The sequence below is a fragment of the Podarcis erhardii genome (assembly GCF_964252035.2).
Source record: "Podarcis erhardii genome assembly, chromosome: 4".
Classification (NCBI taxonomy): Eukaryota; Metazoa; Chordata; class Lepidosauria; order Squamata; family Lacertidae; genus Podarcis; species Podarcis erhardii.
In genome coordinates, this window is record NC_138508.1 from 104,513,867 (window position 1) to 104,528,011 (window position 14,145).

General features: G+C 42.9%; 1 long non-coding RNA gene across 2 annotated transcripts in view; it reads left to right on the forward strand.

The window, feature by feature from the left end:
- Positions 1 to 14,145, forward strand: part of LOC309339968 — a 100,333-nt gene that overhangs the window by 44,759 nt on the left and 41,429 nt on the right. The window contains exon 3 of one of the 2 annotated variants that reach the window (XR_014155712.1): positions 3,682 to 3,769. The exons of the other annotated variant lie outside the window; for it this stretch is intronic. This is a non-coding gene — a long non-coding RNA (uncharacterized lncRNA). Of the gene's footprint in view, positions 1 to 3,681; positions 3,770 to 14,145 lie in introns of those variants that run through there. 2 annotated transcript variants of the gene reach the window in all.

The following is a 14,145-nucleotide window of genomic DNA, read 5'->3' on the forward strand; positions in this document are numbered from 1 at the left end:
AAAACTTTTTCTCTCCCCTCCCCTTCCTTTACAGCAGTAAAAACCCACTAGAGCTATCTACTTGTGAGTGATAAATATACCGAAATTCTTTAAAAAGGTTGGTCTGTAGGACAATCTCTGTTCTCTATGCTAATAGCACTCTTGCCATGCTTTCTAATCCTTTGTTTTGTGTCTTGGGATTCTTTCATATGCAAATCAAACCATAGGGGCACTTTCACATGTAAATCACATTATCAAGTTCATATGTGTCACACTGTTTTCCATTTCGTTGTCTTTGGGGAGATAATAAGTAGTACTTATTCAATATATATAGCATTGCATTGGGCACGTTTCTTGAGTTCAGAATAAACTGGAAATGGGGCCAGGACACCAGTTCTGATGCAGGATTTGGAAGAAGCATAAAAATTGGGAAGGAATTGCAAATACCTAGTGGCTGATTGCTTCATTATTCATAGAATCATAGAATTACAGAGTTGTAAGGGACTCCAAGGGTCAGCTAGTCAGACCCCATACAATGCAGGAATTTCCACTATAACAGATGGCCACCCAACCTTTGCTTAAAAATTTCCAAGGAAGGACAGACCACAACCTCCCAAGGGAGACCGTTCCATTGTCAAACAGCTCATACTGTCAGAAAGTTCTTCCTGATGTTTGTTGGAATCTCCTTTCTTGTAACTTGAAGCCCTTAGTTTGAGTCCTACCCTTCAGAGCAGGAGAAAACAAGCTTGTTTCCTCTTCCATGTGGCATCCCTTGAGTTATTCGAAAATGGCTATCTTATCTCCTCTCAGTCTCCTCTTGTCCAATCTAAACATACTCAGCTCCTTCAGCCGTTCCTCATAAGGCTTGGATCCAGACCCTTGATAATCTTGGTTGCCCTCCTCTGCACATGTTCTAGCTTGTCAACAACCTTCTTAAATTGTGATGCCCAGAGTTGGACACAGCATTCCATGTGTGGTCCGACCAAGGCAGTAGAGAGTCATACTATTACTTCCCTTGATTTGGACACGAGACTTCTGTCAATGCAGCCTAGAATGGCATTAGCTTTTTTTGCTGCTGCATCACACTGTTGACTGTTGTTTTATAATCTTGCAACTTCATAAGGGCCCCCACCAAATAAATACCACTTAGCTGCTAAGGTGAATTTGGGAAGATGATTGTGTAGCATGATGTACATGCAGGAAATCACTCCTGCCACTGTGATTTGGAGGGAGCTTTCCACCCATAGAGTCCAACCTTCTGCTGATGCAGGAAACCCAGAGTGAGAGCATCTCCAGCAGACAGCTGACCTCCAGTCAGGAAGAGCATATCACCCTTATAAAGAAGGTGGTCCCATTGTCAAGCTGCTGTTACTGTTGAGTTGTTTCTCCTAATGCCCAGTCAAAATCTACCCTCCCATAACTTCTCAAGCCCCTTAGGCAGAGTCATTCCCTGTGGGGATAGCAGAAAGCAAGTCTTTGGCTGCATACAGACCTTTAAAGCACATTCAAAGCACAATCCTCCACTTGAAGAATTATGGGCACTGTAGTTTGTTAAGGGTTGCTGGGAGTAGAATGTTGTGAGGGTTAAATCACATAGCCCAGAATTATTTGAGCAAAATAATGTGCTTCAGTTGTTCTTTAAGGGTATAGTGGTGTTCAGCCTTTGTGACAGCCATTTAGGTGTTTGAAGAGCACTATCATGCAACCCCAGAGTCGTCTGTGACTGGACCTAACGGTCAAGGGTCCCTTTACCTTTATCACGTGTGCCACCCTCCCCCCAACCCTCTTCCTATTTCTGGCTAAACGTACCCACTTCCTTCCGTCCTTCTCTTTTAAGTGAGAGATTCAAGGAACAGCCCTACAGGGGTCCATTTATCTTTGGATTAAAGTTAGGGATACTTGTATGTGCAATGCACACACACACACACACAGACACAGACACGGGTGGGGAGGGAGGGAGCTCCCCTCAACCAGCAGCATCTGCTTCAAACTGGCCAAAACTCCTTCCAGCCAGCTGGAAGAGCCAGGCTTGTTTCTCCCTGATCCGGCTACTTTGCAGTTCCAAGCTGTTTTCTCTCTCTCTCTGCCCCAAAGACATACTGGCGGAATACTGATCTCAGCTGTGACCTGGCTGGTAATAGCTCTGAACCATCAAGTCTCATTTTAGACACATCAACTACCCTTAGCAGGCAATCAAGCACAAAAGGTGGTCATTTGACAGATACTAAAACTTTTTATGATTTGGGCTGGCCATGACTCCCCGAATCCAGCTTGCAAAGAAAAAAAAAAGGGGGGGGGGAATCAATTTCAGCTGCTACAACTGGTCCAACAAAAGATAGTTCATTACCTATTCTATAGGTGTACAATTGCAGTGCTGCTCTGATACAAAAGCATTTAGCAGGATAAGGTCAAAGGATAGCTGCTTCCAAGCATTCAGTGTGTCAAGGTCTATCAGGGCCAATCACATACCCTTTCTAAAGTCCTCTTAAAAATACACGGTAGTGAATTTCTATCATATGATATCAGAAATCAATTTTGGAGCTAAAGAGCATTTGACCTGACATGCTTGGAAGGCCAGGAAAATGAAAAACACATATATATATGCCAGTTTCTGGCAATGTCTGGAGTGGTTGGCACAGGTGGAAAGCAATACCGATAAAGCTTGTTGCAGCCTCAATAATACATCATAAGGAGCAGGAAGTTTTTCTTCAGGTGAATCATACTGTCAAAATTGTTCCAGCTAGAACTGTGTGAAATAGCCAGAGTTGAAAAATCTCAAAAAAGCAATTGGAAACTGTTTTTACCACCACCTCCTTGAGATTCCTGCATTGCAGGGGGCTGGACTAGATGGCCCTTGGGGTCCCACCCAACTCTACAATTCTATGATTCTGTAATTCTCTGGTCTGCAGAGAGAGGATGGTGGTCTTGAAAAGAGCAGATTTTACAAAAAACAAAAACAAAAAAACCAACCTGCCCCACTCTCAAATCAGTGACTTCATTCATTTAATATGCCATTCTATATAAATATGCCAGGTGCCTGTCGTTATTATCCTGATAGTTTAGTATTTCACCGTTCTCCAGTGCCTGGGGGAAGGAAGGTGGGGAGGGGCTGGCAGCCTAGGTGGAGTTCTCCCTCTTTTTCACTATAATCATGTCCTTACAGCATTATGTTTTGCAATTCTCCACCACCAGGAGCTAGTGATGCAGGGGGAAAATATACATTGTAATGGCATCTGGACACCACTGAAATTGCAGAATACAGAGAGGTAGAACTTGACATCATTATAAAATGCATTTCTACCATAGGAATCCCCAAGTTACTGGGGTGAATGCAGCTATGAGTTCCAGTTCTGAACTCTCCTACGGCTCCTCCTGAAAATGAATCCACAACCTCAGAATTTGACCCTTGGCAACCCTGAGCTCCTTGAATAAAAATGTGGTAAATAAAATACAAAATAATATCCTACTTAAGGGGTTTGTGCAGCAGCACTGAGGGAAGGCAGGGTCTGCGCAGTGTGTGACCCACCAAGCCAAACAGAACATACCAGCCATGTGCAGTACAATGGAGAGGGCAGAGCCATGTCTGCCATCTTGAGCTCTTTGGAGATAAGATGAGATATAAATGTAATCATAAAATAAACGGTTGCTCATCTTGTTCAGTCACTTCACTGATAGGTTTAAAGTGAATTTTCTCCTTCCCAGAACCATCTAGACTGGATACCTGCAGTATTCCAAAACTGGTCCATGCATCAATGCAGCTGAACTTACCGGATGCTCATTCTTGAAGAGTCATTTCTTGAGGCCATTTTCTACTGTCTTGCAGAGGTAAACTGCAGAAGGGCTGAGGAATCACAGTTTGAGCTTAAAATGTGAATTGGAAGATTTGTAATATGTCAATCAAGATTGTATATTTAGCCATTTGTTATGGATACTTGAGTGGAGAGTCCGGCATGGCAGAGGGCTGGGCTAGATGGCCTTGGGGTTCCTTCCAAATCCACAATTCTATGATTCTAAGACTTCTCACCTGATTCTCTGCTCCACCTTGGATGAACTCTGATGTTGGGCTGCTGTTAAAGCAGATTAAAGCAGATTAGAAGATCTCAGTAAATAATCCATGTCTGATAGAAAAATCCCATCAGAATAGACAATCTCCAAATAATTGGGTTTGTTCTGTGTAAGGCCCTCTTTTTGTATCTTTTTGTGTAATGGGTATTTTTCTGTTTTCAGATTCACTGCACTGTTAGACTTCAGAACCTATGGGGAAAACATGAGGTTAACAATTATTTCTCTGTCTCATAATGAGGCAATGTTGAGAAACTGCTGAGAGGGCACAGCAAAAGAAAATGAAAAATTGGAGGAATGTGGAAACAGAGAGATGACATTCCTTGAAATCAAAGTACAGGAAATAGATCTTATGAGATAAACTGAGCAATATGAGAAGAAAAAAGATCTCATTAATCTCTCAGGTATTTCTTCCTACGGTGATTGAGTGCTAACACAAAAAGCAACACAGCTGGTTTGTGATCAGCACTTTTTGTTATGGATAGAAGACTGAAGCAACAGATCACAAGTAGTGTTGGAGTTGTTGTAGGGTAAAGGATGCAGATTCTTCCTTAGCTCAGCTCAGGCTTACAAAAGAAAATTTTGCTTGGTGCAATTGTTCTTCAGGATGAGAGAAAAAGGATTCTTAACTCAATAAATCATTTGGAAAAGTTATCTATTTTCAAGGAGAAAGGGAGCTCTGCAGCAGAATCTGGTGACAGTTGTGACCCATCTTAGATTGATACCCCACTCCTTTTGTCTAGGCTGGAGGAGAGCCAGTAGACTTGGTTGAATTTGGCTGTTTAATATAGCTACTGTCTAATTTTTCATTGCCCAAATAAAATGTGTTTTATCTTTTAAAAAGTAGTGTGTGGTCAAAGATGTGTGCACGTGCTTTTTTGCTTATTTCAAATGTGATGGCCCTACTTTTGAGATACCCCCCCCCCATTACTGCAACAACAACATTACTAATTGGGTGTGCTTGTGTGTGTGTGTGTGTGTGTGTGTAATCCCATGTTTATAGTGGTTTTATTTACCACTGAAGCAGCAGTAAAGAATGTAGATAGCCCAATAAATTATAAAATAACCATTCAGGTGAGACATTCAAAACCAAATTTTAATGCATTTGAACAGAATCTATTGAAAGCAACCGAAGAGTTCTATTATTTTGTTCTAAAAATGTTTCTTATTTAAAGACATTGCTTGTACTAAAACCAAAATGTTCTGTAGGATTCTGATATTTGAGAGATGGGGAAATACTGGAAGCAGTATTTTAAAGAATTTATTCTTGTAAACAATATATAAAAGGTGGAGATGGGGAAAGTAGTTAATCACTCTGTGTCTAAAACGTGCTTTGCTTCTCTTTGGAGAAATCCTGGTGGTAATATATACAGACACACACATGGCAGTTAATAATAGATTATAAAAAGCAGTGCCCTTTATCATCTAAACCCCAAACCTTTTGAGGCTTGCAAATATAGAACCGTCTGCTTGGTGATTGTAGAGATTTGACGTCAGAGAGCAGTTCTGTTTCTCATCTGAAATACCAGTGTGTCATTTCACATACACAAAGGGGACTGTAGTACTCAACAGGTTATATGGATTTGCAGTAATTCAGGTAGAATAGCAGAGAAAAATAAACTTCTTGCAGAGGGGTAACAAAAAGCTTGACAATAAGGCCAGTAATTTAAATATCTAGACAAAGGTGATACCAGCTAGATCAGGGGCTGGCAAGGTTTACCTCGCCTGGGCCAGTTCACTCCAGCAGAGATCCCTCCGTGGGCCAGAATGCGCGCGCCTGCCCGTGATTTCCAGCCTCTGCGCAGACGCCATTTCCGACGCTGCAGAAGCGAGTCCCCACACCGCACTGCGCCGGGTTAGCTCAGCGTGTGGAGACTCACTGAGCAGGCAGCTTGGTTTGGGGGTGGCTCATGGGCCAGTTAAACAACCCCCTGGGCCGCTTGTGGCCCATGGGCCTTAGGTTGCCAACCCCTGGGCTAGAAGAATTATGTTACCTGTACTGTGTTCTTGCTGCCAGGCTACGCTTTTAATATGCACATTAATTGCTTATAAAACCCCAAAGGATTGGATAAGCTTTTTAAAAAATAAATCTAAAATTGTTTGACTGCTGTTCTCTGTGTAAATATAAAACTTTGGAGGAGTGGGAATGCAATGGAGTACTCTGAAAAGGGGCATTGCTGAAGAGGAGAATTCTACAATGCAATGTTTGAGGTTATGGCATAGTGGAGCTTTTCCCATTGTTTGTTGGTATGTTCAGATCTCTTTTTTCTAATAAGATGCTGCAATACATTTTTAGATCTGATATATTCTGGGGGTGGGGCAGTGGCCTCTTCTTTACGGTGTTGTTGGAAGATATTCCAGATGTGTGTTTTGAGATCTCTGCATTCCTTATCAAACCAGATTGCAGCAAAGGGCTTTGCACTACGAATTGTTGTTTTGGAAACTCATTCAGAGATGTTGTTAGGATTTCAAATGATTCAATAGCATCTTGGGGGATTACTGAGTTAATTATAGAAGCTCTACATTCCAACATGATCTCAGTTTGGGACAGTTGGAGAAGTTTGTGAGTTGAGTCTCTGGTCCAAGGGATTCTAAGCAGGAAATCTTTGCTTGCTTCAGGAGTCAGAGGCAATGCAGATGTGAGCACAGGATTTTTAAATTTGGTGGCCAGAGTCAAAGATGAATAATCGCCATTGGTGCAAAGTTCATGGCTCATGCCGGATCAGTTCCATTGGTGGGGGTTCATGAAGAGGGTGCACGGGGAAGGAAGAGCTGATGGTTAGAATCACAGGGAGGTGATCGCTCTCACTGTGGTATCCCACCTCAAAGGTTTCAACCTAATTTATCAGAGCAGAGGAGCCTAAGATGTAGTTGATCATGCTACTTCCTGTCCCAGAGACAAATGTGAACTCCCCTAGCCAATCACCTGGGAATGAAGCATTCAGGATGACTGTCAAAACATGCACACAACTTGGCAAGGCAAACTCCGGCCTCATTTATATGGGTGTCTTTGGAATGCTGCATGCGAGAGAGAAGCTCGGGCAGGGGATCCTGGGTGTCAAAACTCAGCTCTCTTGCAAGCTCAAAATTGTCTTTCCCACAATTGCGTTGAAATTGCTTGCACTTAGCAGATTGATGTTGGGGAATTTGGTCTTCAGTTTTTCCAAAAATGATGTAAGTTGATTACAATAGCCCATCAATGTTTGTTGTAAGTTGATTACAATAGCCCATCAGGGTATAAACGTTGATTATTACCAAGTTTGAAGTTCTCAAAAAGAATGCCTGGGCAATGGCTGGAGGGAAATCATTTCAAGATTGGGCTGCCGGGTGCAGACAAGGGTTAGTCCCGCTTTATATAGGCCCAAATTGAGAGTGCTTCAAAATGCTTTATGAAGGAGAGAGTTGATCTTAATGTGCAAAATGACTAATCACAGGTTAATTGTAACATATTAACATGATGATAGAGCAATCTGGTTTTTTTTGCTGACAGCTTTTTAATGGTCTCAGACTCATGGGCATAATGGATTTTTAACAGCCACTGACAAACCAACCCTTATGACTACTTTCCATAAAAAGGTAGTACTCCCTTTAAAATGGGAGCATGTGGACACAGCTCTGCAGATTCTGACTGCTGGTGGAGGTAAATACTCTCTCGCAGTTTCAAGCAGCCAGCTCCTTTCTCTCTCCAGCCATGTCCCTATGTGAGGACAGTGTGTAAATACCACTTGTCTGAACATGTTTGATCATATGTGCTTCATAGGCTTGCTCATATGTAAATACTAGGGGTGTGTATAGGCCCCAGGATTGGCCTTGCATGAGATCTATCTATCTATCTATCTATCTATCTATCTATCTATGATCGGTTTCAAGAGTTCCTCTGAGCTCTCAGCTTCAATATGCAATTCAGGTTTCTAATCATTCTGTATAAAACAAAGTTCAGTGGTGCCCATTAGCTATAAAGTGGACCCTCTAGTTCCGCACTGTTCTGGATACGTAACTTTTGGGTTACGAATGCAGCAAACCTGGAAGTGATTACTTTCAGGTATCGCCACATGCGCATGCATAAATTGTGTCTGCACATGTCCGCGGCGCCAGAAATCGTTTCTGTGCATGCCCAGATGCTGAAAATTGCACCTGTGCAGAAGCATTTTTCGGCGTCTGGGCATGGGCAGAAGCAATTTTCGGTATCTGCGTATGCACAGACGCAATTTCTGGCATTGCTCGGTGAGTCCCTTCACCGCGCCGTGCTGTGCCAGTTTAGTGCAGCATGTGGGGAATTCGCCGAGTGGGTGGCTCAGTTCGGGGGCAGCTCATGGGCCGGTAAAACCGTTTTCGTGGGCCGGATCTGGCCCATGGGCCACACGTTGCCGACCCCGGGCCCAGTATATAGACACCTTAAGCCAGCCCAGGCTTATAGGTAATAGGTCACCTTGTGTTGCAAGTAGCAAATCACAACACTGGCCCTTTCGCAGCAGGGGATTGGCTGCCTGCCAGCTACCGACAACCTCATTGGAGCATTTTAGAATCCTTCCTGTCTTTTGTTATGCAGTTGAAGCTCCAGGAGGCATTAAGGGCTAGGCCTGCAATGACATGCACGCAGCATGGGTTTGGCCTACAAAGCCTGCATGCATAACAATTTTGGGGCCCAGGGGTGCCAACTTGAATAAAATATGTAGGGGAGAAGCTAAGCTCCGCCCCACATAATCATTCACAAGATACAGTGTACACACACCATCTGATGGGGCCCCCCGCCTCCCTCAAATATTTAATGGGGGGCGAAGGGACCTCAGTCCCTACAGGCTGGCTCCTATGCCCCCCAAGCCAATGCTTTCTTTCTCATCAGGTTGTGGTTGTATAATCCCCATGATAATTATATAGTAGATGGACTAGTCCCAGGACAGCATTGTCCTGAAAAGGTTAATGTTTATTTGTCACTGATACACCTAGCACATGCAGAATAGTGAAGTTTGTTACATTTCTCTGGAGGATTGTGACATGTTGTTAATTGGAAGGCGATAAGCCTGGCAAGTTAAGTGGCTTTTAATGGGCCATGCTGGATTAGGAAGATAAGTCACAATCTTCAGGTGCAGAGTGCAAGGGGACATGTATTTTAATTGGTGCATAGTTGAGTATTCGTGCATTTGAGGTAAATTATCTGCTAAAAAATGAGCATGTCATTTGTGTGACAGGCTTGTTTAGGCGCATTTACAATCCAATCCCACTATCTTTAGCAGGGGGAAGAATTTCAGTGCTGGGTGATTTTAAAAGCACATAACCCAAGGCATTAATGGAATTACAGAAGGGTTAAGGATGCAGCTTTGCCATAGACCCTTAGAAGGAAAACTTGGGCAAAGATGTGATAGATCACATGTAGATTTATAAATCTAAACTCCTGTTATCATGCTTCTGTAGAATAATCTCATCCATGGCCTGGAATCCCTGGACTCCCAACAATTTAGCATCCATTCCTAGCAAAGAGGGAGCATAAACCCAGACGACCTATCCAGGTAGAAAGTGAGTGATGCACTTTTAACATATGCTCTGTGCTTGGTTCTCTAGCCGTGATGCTCTTGCAGGGCATTTTGGTTCTGCAAAAGTGTTTGGTTTCTTAGAGGGGCCCTCCAGACCAGATCTAGTAGTTCCTAATAGCAAACCCCTGTATTTGACTACCACTAGCACCACAGGGACTCACTATAGAAAGGTGAGGTGAACACTGTGGCATTTTCTGTGGCATTTTCCGTTTAAGCCCCCCTGGAGCTGATGGTAAAGTGTCTGATATAGGAACTAATGAGTTAGGCCTGGATGGCCCCTATAGGAAACCAAACATATCCAAATGCCTCAACCATTTCTCATAAGGATTGCTTCCCAGACTGTTGACCATTTTGGTTGCCCTCCTCTGTACACGTTCCAACTTTTTTGCTTCTGAAGCACACTGTTGACTCATGTTAAGCTTGCGGTCTACTAAGACCCCTAAATCTGGTAAGCCAGGTGTCCTTTATCTTATATATGTGTAGCTGGGTATTCCTGCCAAAGTATAGAACCTTATGTTTGTCCCTGTTGAAATTCATTTTGTAAATAATAATAATTTAATAATTATCTGACTGGGTTGGCTCCCAACAAAATATTAAAAATACAATAAAGCATCAACCATTTAAAACTTCCCTGTCCAGGGCTGCCTTCAGATGTCTTCTAAAAGTCGTATAGTTATTTGTCTGCTTGACATCTGATGGGTGGGCATTCCACAGGGATGGAAACCACCAGAAGGCCCTTTGAGATAGTATTCGGGCTAGACAATGTGGGTAGAGACGCTCCTTCAGGTATATAGGGCCTAGTTCTCCAATCTCTTCAGGTCATATTGAATCCTGATTCTGTCTTCTGTGAGAAACCCTCCCAGTTTGGTGTCATCTGTAAATTTGATGAATATCCCCTCAATTCCTTCATCCAAGACATTTATAAAGATGCTGAACAACAATGGGCCCAGGACAGAACCCTGTGGCACCCCACTTGTCACTTTTTCCAGTATGACAAATTAAAACTAGACCTCTCCATCAAAACAAAATCTCTCCCATGCTTCCATTTCTCCTCTTTTCTCTACTTTCTTCCAGCTCTGGACATTTCTCCAATTAGCTTGGTTAGCTTGGTTTTGTTTCTTGGGGGAAGAGAGAGCAAAGTTGTGTGTTGGGTTGGGTATTCCCTAATGTGCCCCAGCATGCCTTGTTAATGGCTCAGCTCTGACTAGGGAATGTGAGACCCTAATCCCTTTGATTCATCTAGTCATTGATGGTTGATGTGCATGACTAATATTTAAAATGACAAGACATTTCTGGTTGAATTAAGCAGCCAATGGTAACGGTAAGGCAAAATCAAATAATGTAACGCAAATAGCATTTCCTCATTATCACTATCTACTCATTGCCTTAATTGCTAAGGAAACATTAATATTCACAGACATAAGTGGAATGTTTAAAGCTCTGCCTTACGTTAGCAAAAGATAGAAATTTGCTACAAGTTACTTTATTAGTGTGGTGGATGATACCTTTGGGAAAATAGGATCTGTGATCTGTACCTAATTTGGAGCACATTTTCAGTTTACCTGAAATTAGGGGGAAATGAGTGCCTGGGTAGTGCAGTTATTAGAACGGGGTTGAGCAAAGCAGTATCTTTTGCGTACTGCACTGGGCTCCAGTTCTGGTTGCTTCCGGCTCAAGCTCTAAAATTTCCCAGTCTAGCAGAAGACAGCTGGGTGGGACATTTCAAAGTCTCCTATTCCAGGTTTTGGATCAGCTTGCCTCACCTGGTTCTAAAAGACCTCACAATAGACATTGTAGAAGATACAGTATCCTGTATCTACAAACATTGCTGACTGTGGATTCCCCTACTGACATGTGTTAATATGCGTGACATTGCTGACCACATTGGTAGCCACTTTAATATGTGTGTAGATTGGGGAAAAGAGGAAGAGATTGGGAAATGGCATATATCAGGGATACCCTTTGTAGTGCCTTCCCAATGTTTGGAGTGGCATCTCCCATCAACCCTAGCCAATATGGCAACCAGTCAAAGGTGATGGGGTCATAACTTACCACATCTGGAAGGACAACATCAGCTACCCCAATAGATATCCTTTAGTCTGAATTTGTAGTGTGATTTGGAAACTGTGCTCCAATCACTGGGGAGTTTAGCATCAATATGTAACTTGGAATTTTCCTGTGTGGAGGGCTGGGTACAAGAAGAAATTAAAATGGGTGACACTTCAACCTCCCAGCTGCACCCAAGAATACCAGTCACTTAACTTTAGACTCCTCTGACCCTGCCTTGTCATCACATGGTGCAGAAAGTAATCACCTGCTGGAATCCTATATTCTACATGCTGGGTTGTGTATACCAGTTGAAAACTATATGGCCCCTTGGTTCATGTTTAGGGAGGGAGCCTCTATTGTGTTTTGAGGATGAAAATTACTGGAGTGATACATAAGTGGTAGAGTCTGCTCTCCTAGGCTATATGCACCATTATGTGAACCAATGATCCATTTACTAATACTCCAGATTGTGGGCAAGGAAGAAAAGTCTCCATTTGTGCAACACTGGGGTTGCTGCTTCTGTTGGAAATTATCTTTGTCCATAAGATCACTCAGTATCTAATCAGAAAATACATAGCAAATATTTTCCACATCAAAGCATGTGGGTTAATGCTGCAAAGAGACAGGGCACACCATGATTAATAAAGCCCTAGCTCTATGTGGGACAAGAAGCTACAGTTAGAACTGGATATGGAACAACTGATTGGTTCAAAATTGGTAAAGGAGTAAGACCAGGCTGTATATTGTCTCTCTGCTTATTAACTTATATGCAGAATTCATCATGCGAAAGGCTGAACTGGATGAATCCCAAGCCAGAATAAAAATTGCCGGAAAAAACATCAACAACCTCAGATATGCAGATGACAAAACTTTGATGGCAGAAAGTGAGGAGGAATTAAAAAACCTTTTAATGAGGGTGAAAGAGGAGAGCGCAAAATATGGTCTGAAGCTCAACATCAAAAAAACAAAGATCATGGCCACTGGTCCCATCACCTCCTGGCAAATAGAAGGGGAAGAAATTGAGGCAGTGAGAGATGTTACTTTCTTGGGCTCCATGATCACTGCAGATGGTGACAGCAGTCATGAAATTAAAAGACGCCTGCTTCTTGGGAGAAGGGCAATGACAGGCCTAGACAGCATCTTAAAAAGCAGAGACATCACCTTGCCAACAAAGGTCCATATAGTTAAAGCTATAGTTTTCCCAGTAGTGATGTATGGAAGTAAGAGCTGGACCACAAAGAAGGCTGATAGCCAAAGAATTGATGCTTTTGAATTATGGTGCTGGAGGAGACTCTTGAGAGTCCCATGGACTGCAAGAAGATCAAACCTATCCATTCTGAAGGAAATCAGCCCTGAGTGCTCACTGGAAGGACAGATCCTGAAGCTGAGACTCCAATACTTTGGGCACCTCAGGAGAAGAGAAGACTCCCTGGAAAAGACTCCCTGATGCTGAGAAAGATTGAGGGCACAAGAAGAAGGGGACGACAGAGGACGAGATGTTTGGACAGTGTTCTTGAAGCTACCAGCATGAGTTTGACCAAACTGTGCGAGGCAGTGGAAAACAGGAGTGTCTGGCGTGCTCTGGCCCATGGGGTCATGAAGAGTCGAACACGACTAAACAACTAAACAACAAAGCTTGCAAACAAACTGAAGGGGGCAGGAGTGTATCTGGAAAAGGGCACCTGGCACATAGGGAGCAAATGGGCAGTTCTGCAGGAAACACAGAACAAAAATAGCAAAGTGAGAGCAATTTGGCTTAAGCCTGTTTTTTTTTTTTTAAAAATATTTTTTATTAAGGATTTTCTTGTTTTACAGAAGTGTAGTGCCTCATTTCCCCCCCCCCCTTCTTCTTCTTCCATGTAACGTCTTTACAAATCCGTTTCATTTGTTGAGGCATTAGGGGGAGAAGAAAACAGAAAGAAAAAAGAAAGGGGGGGTGGGGAGAGGGAGGATGGATGGGGGTGGGGTCGGGTGGCGGTGTTTCTATTATGTTTAATGTATGTAGAGTTTGGTGTCAGCGTTGCTTGTGTTGTTCACTTGTGTTCCTTTGGTGGTGAGAGAGGTTGGGGTTGGCTTAGGGTGTGATTGTTTGCTTGTGATTGGCTGTGGTGATCTTTGTTTTCGTGTGTGAGTGGGGTGGGTGGGTGTTTTGGATCAGGTTAGCCATATTGATTTGTATGCTTTTGGTGGATTATTGTCGTTGTCCTGTTGGGCTGTGTATGTGATAAAGGGGAGCCATACCGGGGTGAAGGCGTCTTCTTCTGTTTGTCCCCGTGTCAGTTTCAGTTTATTAGTTAATTTTTCTAGTAGGGCTGTTTCCCATACGATTTGGTACCATTGGTCCATGCTTACTCCTGACAGGTCTCTCCAGTGTCTGGTTATGATGTTTCTGGTTGCTGAGAGCAGGTGGGTTATAAGTTCTTTGTGGTGTAAATGGGCATTGTTGTCTTGGAAGATGTTTAGTAGGGCCAATTCTGGGGTGATGTCTATTACTTGCTTAGTTATTTTACATATTTCTTGTATG